Genomic DNA, 14171 nt, shown 5'->3' on the forward strand with positions numbered 1-14171 from the left:
CAGAACAGAAAGCAGAATACTGCAAGAATTCAGCAGGTGAAGCAACATCTGTGGAGGTAGTTTAATGTTTCGGGTCAAGACCCTGCACCAGGAAGGTATCTACGTCCCTCACAACTCTCCAGCCTCCCCTCTACATAAAATTCATCAATTTTCTCCCTCATTCCATTTCCTCTGAAATGTTTATTAAGAAACTTTAAAGTCCATCTATACCAGTCCCCTCAACTGCTACACCTGTGAATATCTTCCACATCCCAGCTCATCCTGGGTGATGAAGTTTCTCCTGAATTCCCTATTGGATAAAGTGGTGACTCTCTTACATTTAAAATTGGTTAATTGGTTTATTATTGTCACATGTACAAGGGTACAGTGAAAAACTGTTTTGCATGCCATCCATACAGATCATTTCATTACACAGTGCATTGAGGTAGTACAAGGGAAAACAATAACAGCATGCAGAATAAAGTGTCACAGCTACAGAGAAAGTGCAGTGCAGGTAGACAATGAGGTAGAAGGGCCATGACGAAGTGGTTGGAGAGTTCATCTATATCATACAAGAGGTCTGTACAATAGTCTTATAACAACGGGATAGAAGCTGTCCTTGAGCCTGGTGGTACGTGCTTTCAGGCTTTTGTACCTTCTGCCTGATGGAGGGAGGTGGGGAAGAAGAGAGAATGTCCAGGGTGGGAGGGGTCTTTGATTATGCTGGCTGCTTTACCGAGGCAGCGAGAAGTGTAGACAAGAGTCCATGGAGGGGAGGCTGGTTTCCGTGATGTGCTGAGCTGTGTCCACAACTCTCTGCAGTTTCTTGAGGTCACGGGCAGAGCAGTTGCCGTACCAAGCCATGATGCATCTGGATAGGGTGCTTTCTATGACGCACCGGTAAAAATCAATGCGTATTTGGTGACTATTTATAATCCCTACTTTTGGATTCTCCCACCCATGGAAACATCTTTTCAATGTCTCCCCTATAAAACCATAATCTTAAAGAGTTTCATTATATCTTTCTCTTTTCCAAAGAATACAGGCCTGGCTAGTTTAATTCTTCCTGCTCGGTAGTGTAGCAGTTAGCATAATGCTTTGCAGCGCCAGCGACCTGGGTTCAATTCCGGCCACTGTCTGTAAGGACATTGTACGTTCTCCCCGTGTCTGCGTGGGTTTCCTCTGGCTGCTCCAGTTTCCTCCCACATTCCAAAAGACTTACAGGTAGGAAGTTGGGGGAATGCTATGTTGGTGCTGGAAGTGTGGTGACACTTGCGGGCTGCACCCAGAACACTCTACGCAAAAGATGCATTTCACTGTGTGTTTCGATATACGTGACTAATAAAGATATCTTATCTGTTAATTTTGGTAGCATTTTTCTCATTCTTCTATATACATTTTGTAATATGGAGACCTAAACTCAACAGCTCATCCCTTGCATAATGAAGCTGTGAGTGACTGTCTATATATTTTTAATAATGAGCAGCTGAGTTGCAAATAATATCTGTTCCACACAAGTACCATGAGTTCACATCTTACACAATAGCCGAACAATATGCTTGTGATATCCAAATGCATTACCTTCCCTGAGTCTCTCACCAGTGTCACCATTGTCCAGAAACTCAATGGCCACAGTAGCAGACAAGAAGCTGGGGTTCATGCTATGAGTGACTGACTTTGGACACGCCAATGCCTTTCCAACTTCTTCATGGAACTTTAGAAGCAGAGGGGAATGCATAGACCTGATCATATTTAAGGTGGAGATGGATAAATATTTGAAAGATCCAGGTTTGGTTTGGTCAACTGGCACAAAAAGGTGTTGAGACCAGCATAGATCAGCAATGAACATATCAGAATCAGGTTATTATCACTGACTTACATGACATGAAATTTGTTGTGTTGCAGCTGCAGTACAGTGCAAAGGCATAAAATTACTATAAATTACAAAAATAAATAAATAGTGCAACAAAAAACAAAATAACAAGGTAGTGTTCATGAGTTCATGGACCATTCAGAAATCTGATGATGGAGGGAAAGGAGCTGTTTCTGAATCGTAGAGTGTGGGTCTTCAGGCTTCTGTACTACCTCCCCGATGGCAGGAATGAGAAGGCATGTCCCGGATGGTGAGGGTCCTTAAGTGATGGATGGCATCTTCTTGAGATATTGAATGGCAGGGCAGGCTTGAGGGACTGAGTGGCCTATTCCTGCTCCTACTTTCTTGTGTTGGTACAACCCTTGGAGTTTGGAGCACTTCTTAAAGAGATCATATCTCTCGTTACTTAAGTAAGTTTGGTGAATTGATGTATCCAAAGGTTAGTATACAGTGTGGCAGTAAAGTAGGGCAACAGTAGTCTATTTGCCAAGCTATTATCTTTCAGTGGCTTTGCTGACATTACGCTGATCCCACGAGCAAATTAAGATAAGCTAAGGTATCTTTATTAGTCACATGTTCATTGAAACACACAGTGAAATGCATCTTATGCATAGAGTATTCTGGAAGCAGTCCGCAAGTGTCGCCACGCTTCCGGCACCAACTTTGCATGCCAACAACTTCCTAACTCGTACGTCTTTGGAATGTGGGGGGAAACCGGAGCAGCCAGAGGAAACCCATGCAGACACGGGGAGAACGTATAAACTCTTTACAGACAGCGGCCAGAATTGAACCTGGGTCACTGGTGCTGTAATAGCGTTACGCTAACCGCTACACTACTGTGCCTGCCCAAATTGCAAAGGGAAGCTCTGCGTTGACTAGGAGAAGGAAGCTTGGGTAGTTTCTATTCTCTCATTTCGAGGCAGCAGCCCACAACAACAACGTACAAGATATAAAACCAAATGGAGATACTCAGCAGGTCAGGAGCATCTGTGAGAAGTGAAACAGAGTCAGTGTTTCAGGTTGGAGACCCTTCTTCAGGATGATACAAAAATGTAACAGCATTTAAAACATCCAAGGCAATTCACAGGAACATTATCAGACAACATTTGACGCTAATCCAGTTGACAAAATATTAACATAGTTAGCCGATAGTTTAACGATCAAGTTTATTGTCATAGACATACATACACAGGGTATAAATGCCATAAAAATTGGCTTTTTGTAGCAGCAGCAGCACAGTAACACAGTATAGTACAGCACAGTACATTATAAACTTAAGTGAGGAGGAAAGTGAGCAGTGGAGAGGTGGAAAGGTTTGGCAGAACAATTCCAGTGAGCAGGAGAGAGACAAGAGACCGCGGACGCTGGAATCTGGAGCAACAAACGATCTGCTGGCGGAACTCAGCGGGTCGACCAGCATCTGTGGGGGGGGAAGGAATTGTCGACGTTTTGGGTCCTACACCACGTAATGTCGTACCAGATCCCATCTCTCTTACCCCTGCTTTCTGATCGTAGTTCTTTCTTTGTTTAAATGCCCCTGAACTATTCTTGTCTGTTGTTGAGAAGGAAAAGGTGCACTGTGATTGCAATCAACTTTTCCTCATCACCTGAGCAAATTCTCCAGACAAACATAATTTATTCCCTTCTTGAAACCTGTCTGCCTCACAGCAGGAGAAGGGAGGTGCAGTGACATGATTGCTAATTTATTTGAATTCCATTTGTGCCTCGCATCCAGTAGAAGGGAGCAGTCAGGCTTAAAGGAGATCCTTCCGCTTTTTAGCAGTCAGGAGCTTGTTGTTAAGGACTCCTGAAAGATTTACAAATTGGGAGAGAGAGAAGCCAGGAACCTGTTCTCTTGGGTTTGGCTCTGCCTGAGCTGATTGGCTGGATTTTGGTGCAATATGTTAGTGCTGTCAGTTACTGGGCTGACACATCGAGCTGCTCAGGGAATGCAGAACCTTTTGCACTGAGCCCTGAGCTGCTTCTGAAGTGAATATCATGCCGCAGGCTCTACCGAAAAGCATCAGTACCCAAAAACCAGCTCTAAAGATTGATAAAGACAACACACAGATTCTCAGTCATAGAGGGATACAGCACGGAAACAGGTACCTCAGCACACAGTCTACACCAACCATCAATCACTCATTTACACGTCCATAAGACCATATAGGGGCAGAATTAGGCCATTCGGTCCATCGAGTCTTCTCCGCCATTCAATCATGGCCGATTTTTTTTCAACCCCATTCTTCTGCCTTCTCCCCATAACCCTTAACCCCCTCACCAATCACGAACCTATCGATCTCTGCCTTAAATACACCCAATGGCCTCCACAGCCCTCCGTGGCAACGAGTTCCACAGATTCACCGCCTTCTGGCTGAAGAAATTCCTCCTCATCCGAGTTTTAAAGGGACATCCCTCTATTCTGAGGCTGTGCCCTTGGATCCTAGACTCTCCCACTAATGGAAACATCCTCTCCACGTCCATTCTATCCAGGCCTTTCAATATCCAGTAGGTTTCAATGAGATTCCCACCTCATCCTTCTGAACGCCATCGAGTGCAGGCCCAGAGACAACAAACCCTCCTCATATGTTAAGCTGTACATTGATCCTATTACGTAATCCCTTTATGTAATGTAATTCTACATTGATCCTTTTTTTTGTATTCTCCCCACATTCTCAGTGACTCCCCCAAGATTCTGCCATTCACCTACAGACTAGCGATGATTAACCTACCAACTCAGAGGCTTTGTGGTGCGGGAAGAAACAGGAGGATCAGGAGGAAACCTACATGGTCACATGGAGAGCGTGCAAACTCTACACAAGCAGCACCAGAGGTTAGGATTGAACCCGGGGCTCTTGTACTGTGAGACAGCAGTTCTACACCGCTATGCTGCACTCACTAAGATTCTCGTAGATACTGCAACTTTCATGAGACGTAGAGACAACCCCACAATCAGTTTTACTTTTATTTATTCATTTTCTGGGATGAGACCATTTGTCTTGAGCTAGCCATTGAGAAGGTGGAGGTCAGCCACCTTCTTGAACAACTGCAGTTCTCCTGGTAAAGATGTTCCCACAGTGTTGTTGGGGAGGGAGTTCCAGGACTCACAGTGATAGTGAAATCTGGCCATATAATTTGAGGCTAGGAAGATAAGATAAGACGAAATGAGATAGGATAAGCTTTCTTTATTAGTCACATGTACATCGAAACACACAGTGAAATACATCTTTTGCGTAGAGTGTTCTGGGGGCAGCCTGCAAGTGTCGCCACGCTTCTGATGCCAACATAGCATGCCCACAACTTCCTAACCTGTACGTCTTTGGAATGTGGGAGGAAACTGGAGCACCCAGAGGAAACCCACGCAGACACAGGGAGAATGTACAAACTCCTTACAGACAGTGGCCAGAGTTGAACCCAGGTCGCTGGCGCTGTAATAGCGTTACACTAACTGCTACACTACCATGCCTGCGCAATTGATCAAACAATACAGTCGGTCAAAGTCAAGTCAAGTTTATTGTCATATGCCCAAGTACATGTGTGCACAGGTGCAATGAAAAACTTACTTGCAGCAGCATCACAGGCACTTAGCATCAGATAAGCAGCATTCACAAAAAAATGCATAAATTAAACATGAATTATACACAATTTTTACAAGAAAGAATGCAATTAGAACAAAAAAAGTCCATTTTAGTTTACATTCCAATTTGGAATTGTAATTGGTAATTGGTTTATTACTGTCACATGTACTGAGATGCAGTGAAAAGCTTTTGTTTGCGTGCCATCCAGACAGATCATTCCATACCTCAGTACATTGAGGTAGTAAAAAGAAAACAGAATGCAGAATATAGTGTTACAGTTACAGAGAAAGTGCAGTGCAGGCAGACAAATAGTGCGAGGGCTATGATGAGGTAGATTGAGAGATCGAGAGTTCATCTTTTAGTGTATGAGATGTCCATTCATGAGTCTGATAACAGCGGGATAGAAGATAAGATATTTATTTATTAGTCGCATATACATCGAAACACACAGTGAAATGCATCTTTTTGCGTCAGTGAGAATGTGCTGGGGGGCAGACTGTCCTTGAGCCTCAAGTTTTTATATCCGTTGCCCTGTGTGAAGGGGGAGAAGAGAAAACGACTGGAGCGGGAGGAATCCTTGACTATGTTGGCTGCCTTCCCGAGGCAGCGGGAATTGTAGACAAGAGTCGATGGAGGGGAGGCTGGTTTGCGTGATGGACTGGGCTGCGTTCACAACTCTCTGTAATTCCTTGTGGTCTTGGGCAGAGCAGTTGCTGTACCAAGCTTTTAATGCTTCCAGATAGAATGCTTTCTATGGTGCATCTGTAAAAAATGGAATGAGTCATCGAGGACATGCTGAATTTCGTTAGCCTTCTGAGGAAGCAGACGCGAGGAAGGAGGGGGAGCCTGCTTGTGGTGGTCTTCCCATGCTCCTGCATCCCTTGTCCTGGTTAGTGGTAGACATTGTGACTCTAGGAGGTGCTGTCAGAGTAACCTAGGTTACTCAATAACTTGATAGATTTTTTTTTGTGAAGTTAAGGGAACCAGGGTATATTGATTTAGTGCAGGAAAACAGCACTGAGATATAAAAAAGAATCGGCCATGATCTTATTGAACGGCAGAACAGGTATGAGAGGTTGAATAACCTACTGCTGTTATTTCTTATGTTCCTTTGGTTGAACTGCAGTGCACTTCAGAGGAACTGAGAGAAAAGGTTGGCTGATGAAGCAGGGAAAGATACTTATCTTTGACCCGAAGGAGTGTATTCAGGAGGGAATAATTTCAGCACCTATCAAGTAAACCTCTTCTTTTAGTAATGGATTGCTAAATCCTGTTGTTAGTTATACCTGGAACTTCATCACACCTCAGCCTGATTGTTTTGTCACACAAAATCCATTCACTTAATACCGCCCAACATATTTGCTTGTTCATTCATGAGAGGTGGCTATTTACTGTCAAAGGCTGCAATTTATTGCACTGGTTTCTATGGCAATGCAGCAGTTTCATGATCACGACACGAGCTTCTTAATTCAAGATTTTATTTAGTTAGCTGAATTTAAATTCTCAGCTATCTGAACTCTTGAAGGTTGCACACACATCTGGATTACTAGCTCAGTGAAAGAACCACCATTCAGCTATGGTTTGGTGTTGGAATTGGAACTTTGGGGACTTCCTGCTGGGATTGGGAACTCTGGGTTGATAGGACACAATATCACACCACATAAATGTCTTTCAAATGTGCAGGAACGTGAGAAGCTGCGGAGAGCAGTGGACTCAGCCCAATACATCACGGGCACATCCCTCTCCACCATCGGGAGTATCTACAGGAGGCGCTGCCTCAAGAAGGCAACATCCATCGTCAAAGATCCCCACCATCTGGGCCGTGCCATCTTCTTGCAGCTACCATCGGGCAGGAGGTACAGAAGCCTGAAGTCCCACACCACCAGGTTCAGGAACAGCTACTTCCCTTCAACCATTCGGTTCTTGAACCAACCGGCACAACCCTAATCACTACAGTTTAGCAACACTATGACCACCTTGACCACTTTGCACTAAAATGGACTTTGTTGTTTTTAGTTCTAATTGTGCTCCTTCTTGTGAAATTTGTGTACAATGTATGTTAATTTATGTTTTTCTTGTGAGCATTGTGTCTCTGATGCTCTGTGCCTGTGATGCTGCTGCAAGTAAGTTTTTCATTGTACGTGCATATAACAATGAACTCAACTTTGACTTTCCCCAGCAGAGTCATGGAATTATTTGCCTAGAATCTGGAGAGCAAAACCTTACTTATTTTCAGTGCTGTGGGATCCAACATGAACGTTAGTTGGAGTTAAATGATGTTCGCAATCATTTCTGGGTGAAATCACACCATTTGTGTCATTGCACAGGGTTCTTCTGGACTGAAGTCACACTATTACGCCTGATGCTTCTCCAGCAGCAGGTCCACACCTATATCATGCATCACACAGTTACAGCCTCCCCAAAGTAAACTGGAGCCTTTAAGTCTGGAAAGTGTAGAAGAGGGCAAATGTTAGCCTTTTTTACTACAAGAGGCACAACTAGGAGAACCACTGCCTTGCAGTGCCAGAGACCTGGTTTGATCCTGACCTCTGGTGCTGTCTGTGTGGAGTTTGCACGTTCTCCCTGTGACCTGGGTTTCCCCCGTGTGCTCCAGTTTCCCCTCACATCCCAAAGACATGTGAGTTAATAGGTCAGAGACACAAGAGATTGTAGATGCTGGAATCTGGAGGAACAAACTGCTGGAGGAAATGGACAGTCAACGTTTTGGATCAAGACCCTTCATCAGAGACCCCTCTGCCCTTTCAGTCCAGATGAAGGGTCTTAACCAGAAACATCAACTGTCCATTTGCCTCTACAGATGACGTCTGACCTGCTGAGTTCCTCCAGCAGTTTTTATTTGGGTTGATAGGTTCATTAGCTGCTGCAAATTGCCCTGAGTATTCAGACGAGTGGTAGAATCAAGAAGGATTAATGGGAATATGGGGAGAATAGAATGGGATTAGTGTAAATGGGTGGTTGATGGTTGGTATAAACCATGGGCCGAAGCACTATTCACTCCAGCAAAAATCTGAACATGAACATTTCCAAAGGCTTTTGTGGATGACTCCAAACATAGTGGGAACATGGGTCCCATTTCTCTGTGGAGTTATAACTCCAGTCAGCAGTAGTTCAATAAACGAAACAATAATTTCAACAAGTACATGTGGTTATGTGGTCTGATCCGTGTGAAGCTCCCCCTGTTCGTGTTTCTATAGCTCCTCCAGCATTTCCTACTGTTTACCCCTCACCTACACAGGGACAATTTATGGTAACTCTAGTGGCCTGTCGCTGTGGTTGTTCTGGTTCTGTGGTGCTTGTAGAGGCAACGTCGGTCAGTGAGAACGTTGGCCCGAGTGGAATCATGTGGGGTGCCTACACACAGTGAGCCTTTACTATCAGCAAGGATAGCACCTGAAATGTGAACACCAACTACTCCCGGTATGAGAGGGATCAGTGTTGTCAATAGTGATTTTAGTTATCTAGTATTTATTGCAATAAATATGTGGGCAGGCACAGTAGTGTGTGGGCAGGCACGGCAGTGTGTGGGCAGGCACGGCAGTGTAGCAGTTAGCATAATGCTATTACAGCACCAGTGACCCGGGTTCAATTCCGGCCGCTGTCTGTAAGGAGCTTGTACATTCTCCCCGTGTCTGCGTGGGTTTCCTCTGGGTGCTCCGTGTCCTCCCACATTCCAAAGGGTTAGGAAGTTGTGGGCATGCTATGCTGGTGCTGGAAGCGTGGAAACACTTGCGGGCTGCCCCCAGAACACTCTACACAAAGATTCATTTCACTGTGTGTTTCAATGTACATGTGACAAATAAGTAAATCTTATACGATTGGTAAATAATTTCCAGCATTCCCCTCACCTCCACAAGGACAATTTACAGCAGACAATTAAACTACCAAGCAGCACACCTTTAGGATGTGGTAGGAAACTGAAGCACCGGAAGGAAACCCACAGTCATTTACAAAGTCTACACTGACAGCACCCGAGGTCAGGATTGAACCGGTCTCTGGAACTCTGAGGTAACAGCTCCACTGTCTGCACCACTGTCAGATTGCAATTGTAACCTCATCTTCTGTATGAGTAATTTTTGGAAGTGATTACACCAGGAAAAATATCACAGCAAGCCTGACTGTGTCCTCACACAATGTCCATTTACTTAACACTTCCCAAAAGGAGCCTAAATGACTCATACATGAGAAATGACCATTGCTGCAAAGAACGGAGTTACTCTGGTTTCTTTGACAATGCAGGAGTTTCATGAAACTGAACCTGGAACATTCTGCACGGTTTTGGTCTCTTTACCTAAGAAAGGATGTACTTGCCACGGGGGGAGTGCACGGAAGATTCACCAAACTGCTTCCAGGGATGGCGTGTTTCCTTTTTGAGGAGTAGGAAGGGACTGTCTTCTCCAGAGTTTGGAAAAATGAGTGGAGATCACATCTAAACAGAAATAATTCTTAAAGGGCTGAACAGGCTAGATATGGGGTGGATGTTTCCCGTACCTGGAGTCTAGGACCAGAGGTCATAATCTCAGAATAACTGCAGAGAGTTGTGGACACAGCTCAGCACATCACGGAAACCAGCCTCCCCTCCATGGACTCTGTCTACACTTCTCACTGCCTTGGTAAAGCAGCCAACATAATCAAAGACCTCACCCGCCCCGGACATTCTCTCTTCTCCCCTCTCCCATCAGGCAGAAGATAGAAAAGATTGAAAGCACGTACTACTAGGCTCAAGGACAGCTTCTATCTTGCTATTGAATGGTCCCCTAGTACGATAAAATGGACTCTTGACCTCACAATCTACCTCATTATGACCTTGCACCTTATTGTCTGCCTGCACTGCACTGTCTCTGTAACTGTAATACTCTATTCTGCATTCTGTTATTGCTTTTCCCTTGTACTATCTCAATGCACTGATGTGATGAAATGATCTGTATGGATGGCATGCAAAACAAAGTTTTTCACTGTACCTCAGTATACGTGACAACAATAAACCAATCTACCAGTTTAAAGGGTGGACCACGTAACACTGAAGAAAGAGGAAATTTCTTCACTTAGAGGATGGTGAACCTTTGGAATTTTTTATCCCGGTGAACTGTGGAGGCTCAATTATTGTGTTCATTCAGCCGCAGATGGACAAATGATTGGACATTAAAGGGATATCAAGGGAAATGGGGATAATGCTGGAAAATGGCACTCAGGAAATTCGTCATGTTCTCGATGATCCTCACCAATTTTTACAGATGCCCCATGGAAAGCTTCCTATCCAGATGCGTCACAGCGTGATACGGCAACTGCTCTGCTCAAGACTGCAAGAAATTGCAGAGTTATGAACACAGCCCAGTCCATCACAAAAACCAGCCTCCCCTCCATTGACTCCGTCTACACCTCCCACTGCCTTGAGAAAGTAACCAACATAAAGACCCCTCCCACCCCGGGGATCATGGAATGGACTGTCTGGATGGCATGAAAAGCTTTTCATTGTATCTCGTTACATGTGATAGTAAATCAACTACCAATTGAGGTAGAAGATCGGTCATGATCTTGATGAATGACAGAGTGGACTCGATGCATCGAACAGCCAACTTCTCCTCTTATAGAGCTTTTATCTTCTATCATTTGACAATCACAAAAAAATAAAGAAGCACCCTGCTTTTAGAGGACATTTGACGGACCACCCTCTTTGCTGCAGGACTCTTCAGGACACTCTGGAACTTTGGGGAGTGTAACTACTGAGGAACTTTTAATTGGGACCAAACTGGGCCCTCTACCAATGAGGAGGGAGGTCAACAGTGGTGTGCTGCTGCCCCGAGAGGGACCCTCACTCATTTGGGAGTGGTAGTGTAGCGGTTAGCACAACGCTATTACAGCGCCAGCGACCCGGGTTCAATTCCGGCCGCTGTCTGTAAGGAGTTTGTACATTCTCCCCGTGTGTCTGTGTGGGTTTCCTCCGGGTGATCCGGTTTCCTCCCACATTCCAAAGACGTACGGATAAGGACGTTGTGGGCATGCTATGTCGATGCTGGAAGCATGGCGACACTTGCGGGCTGCCCCCAGAACACTCTCAGTAATGCAAAAAGACGCATTTCACTGTGTGTTTCGATGTACATGTGACTAATGAATAAATATCTTATCTTTTCTTTCCTCCTATCCAATCTAAGTGGACGCATTGGACAATGCTGTTCAATTGAGAGGTGGGGGAAATTGTAGACTTGTGGAGTGTGGTTGTGGGGTGGGTTCAGTTGAGTATCAACTGTCTTTGTAGATGCATTGGAGTTACGAATGGGGACGTAGGAGTGGGTTTGGATGGGCATGTGTAAGTACCATACTCTAGAGTCATAGAGTCATACAGTATGGAAACAGGCCCTTCGGTCCAACTGGCCCATGCCAGCCAAGCTAGTTCCATTTGTCCGCGTTCGGCCATTATCCCTCCAAACCGTTCCTATCCATGTACCTGTGCAAGTATCTTTTCGAAGTTGTTATTGTATCTGCCTCAACCACTTCCTCAGGCAGCTCGTTCCATATACGCACCACCCTTGCCTTACACAGGTTGGGCCTTTCCAACCTCTCTTGCCTACAGTCAATCCTCAAACCTTGCACCTCGGCCACAGGAGACCAGCATCATCTCCACTGCCTTCCACTCCTATTTATCAGAGTTGTTTGGAATCAGCAAACAAGTTGCAGTTGAACCAGAGAGCTCTGGCATTCCTTCACTGTCTCCCCTCTGGACCAGTCAGTCCTCTTGGTAAGCTCTTGTTTCCTACTGAAGTGCTTATTTCATGGAGACACAAGAGACTGCAGATGCTGGAATCTGGAGCAACAAACAATCTGCTGGAGGAACTCAGCAGGTCAAAGCAGCATCTGTGGGAGGAAGGGAATTGTAGACATTTCAGGTTGAAACCCTGCATTTGACCCTCTGAGATCTTCCAGCAGATTGCTTGTTGCTTATTTCATGGAATTTGCCCTGTAGTGTAGCGGTCAGCGTAACGTTATTACAGCACCAGCGACCCGGATCCAATTCCCGCCGCCGTCTGTAAGGAGTTTGTACGTTCTCCCCGTGACTGCGTGGGTCTCCTCCGGGTGCTCTGGTTTCCTCCCACATCCCAGAGACGTACAGGTCAGGAAGTCGCAGGCACGTTACTGGCACTGGAAATGTGGCGACACTTGTGGGCTGCCCCCAGAACACTAGGCAAAAAGATGCATTTCATTGTGTGTTTTGATGTACGTGTGACTAATAAAGAGATCTTATCTTCAAGACAATGCATCCTCTATTTCTTTCTTGCTCATCTCTGCATTCTTTTATCGCTTTTTTTTCTTGTTCACTTTCATTCTCTTACTTTACATTTTCTTTTGTACACTCGTTTTCTCTATTTTGTTTTCTTCTTGCACTCTCTCTTTCTTACAGTCTTTCTCTCTTCCTTCTTCCTCGGTTTCCATTCACCTTCCTTCATTTTTCTTCCTCCAAGTTCAAGTTTGTGGTCATGGGCATCCCTACCCAGGATACAAATGCTATGAAAATTAGCTTTCTTCAGCAGCAGCACAGAACATTATAAACATGACACATAAATTAACATAAACTTAAATTAACTTTCCATCATCTGTAAATTCACTAGTTTAGCAACACTATGACCACTCTGATTACTTTGCACTAAAATAGAACATAGAACATAGAGTACAGGCCCTTCGGCCCACAATGTTGTGCCGACATTTTATCCTGCTCTAAGATCTATCTAACCCTTCCCTCCCACATAGCTCCCTATTTTTCTATCATCCATGTGTCTATCTAAGAGTCTCTTAAATGTCCCTAATGTATCTGCCCCCACAATCTCTGCCGGCTGTGCTTTCCACGCACCCACCACTCTCTGTGTAAGAAACTTACCTCTGACATCCCCCTTATACCTTCCTCCAATCACCTTAAAATTATGTCCCCTCGTGTTAGCCATTGTCGCACTGAGAAAAAGTCTCTGACTGTCCACTCGATCTATGCCTCTTATTATCTTGTACACCTCTAGCAAGTCATGTTTCATCCTCCTTCTCTCCAAAGAGAAAAGCCCTAGCGTGCTCAACCTATCTTCATAAGACATGCTCTCCAATCCAAGCAACATCCTGGAAAGTGTCCTCTGCACCCTCTCTAAAGCTTTCACATCCTTTCTATAATGAGGCGACCAGAACTGAACACAATACTTCAAGTGTGGTCTGACCAGAGTCCTACAGAGCTGCAACATCACCTCACAGCTCTTGAACTCAATACCCCAGCTAATGAAGGCCCACACAACATATGCCTTCTTAACAACCCTATCGACCTGTGTAGCAGCGTTGAGGGATCTATAGACGTGGACCCCAAGATCCTTCTGTTCCTCCACACTGCTAAGAGTCCTGCCATTAACCTTGTATTCCACCTTCAAATTTATCTCCCGAAGTGTATCACTTCACACTTATCGGGGTTGAACTCCACCTGCCACTCCTCGCCCAGCTCTGCATTCTATCAATATTCTGTTGTAACCTACAGCAACCTTCTACACTGTCCACAACACCACCAACCCTTATACCATCAGCAAACTTACTAACCCACCCTTCCACATCCTTATCCAAGTCATTTATAAAAATCATAAAATGGAGGGTTTTTTTTGTTCTGATTGTGTCCTTTCTTGTAAAAATTGTGTTTAATTTATGTTTTTCTTGTGAATGCTGCTTATCTGATGCTATATGCCTGTGATGCTGCTGCAAGTAAG

General features: G+C 44.7%; 1 long non-coding RNA gene across 1 annotated transcript; it reads left to right on the forward strand.

Annotated features, from left to right (window-relative positions):
• Positions 1–3855: 3855 nt before the first annotated feature.
• LOC127576108 (uncharacterized) lies at positions 3856–7385 on the forward strand. The gene is made up of 3 exons (XR_007957171.1): positions 3856–3957; positions 4532–4685; positions 7114–7385. It is a non-coding gene; the product is annotated as an uncharacterized LOC127576108 (long non-coding RNA).
• Positions 7386–14171: the final 6786 nt, after the last annotated feature.

The sequence above is a fragment of the Pristis pectinata genome, chromosome 1 (genome assembly GCF_009764475.1).
Source record: "Pristis pectinata isolate sPriPec2 chromosome 1, sPriPec2.1.pri, whole genome shotgun sequence".
NCBI lineage: Eukaryota > Metazoa > Chordata > Chondrichthyes > Rhinopristiformes > Pristidae > Pristis > Pristis pectinata.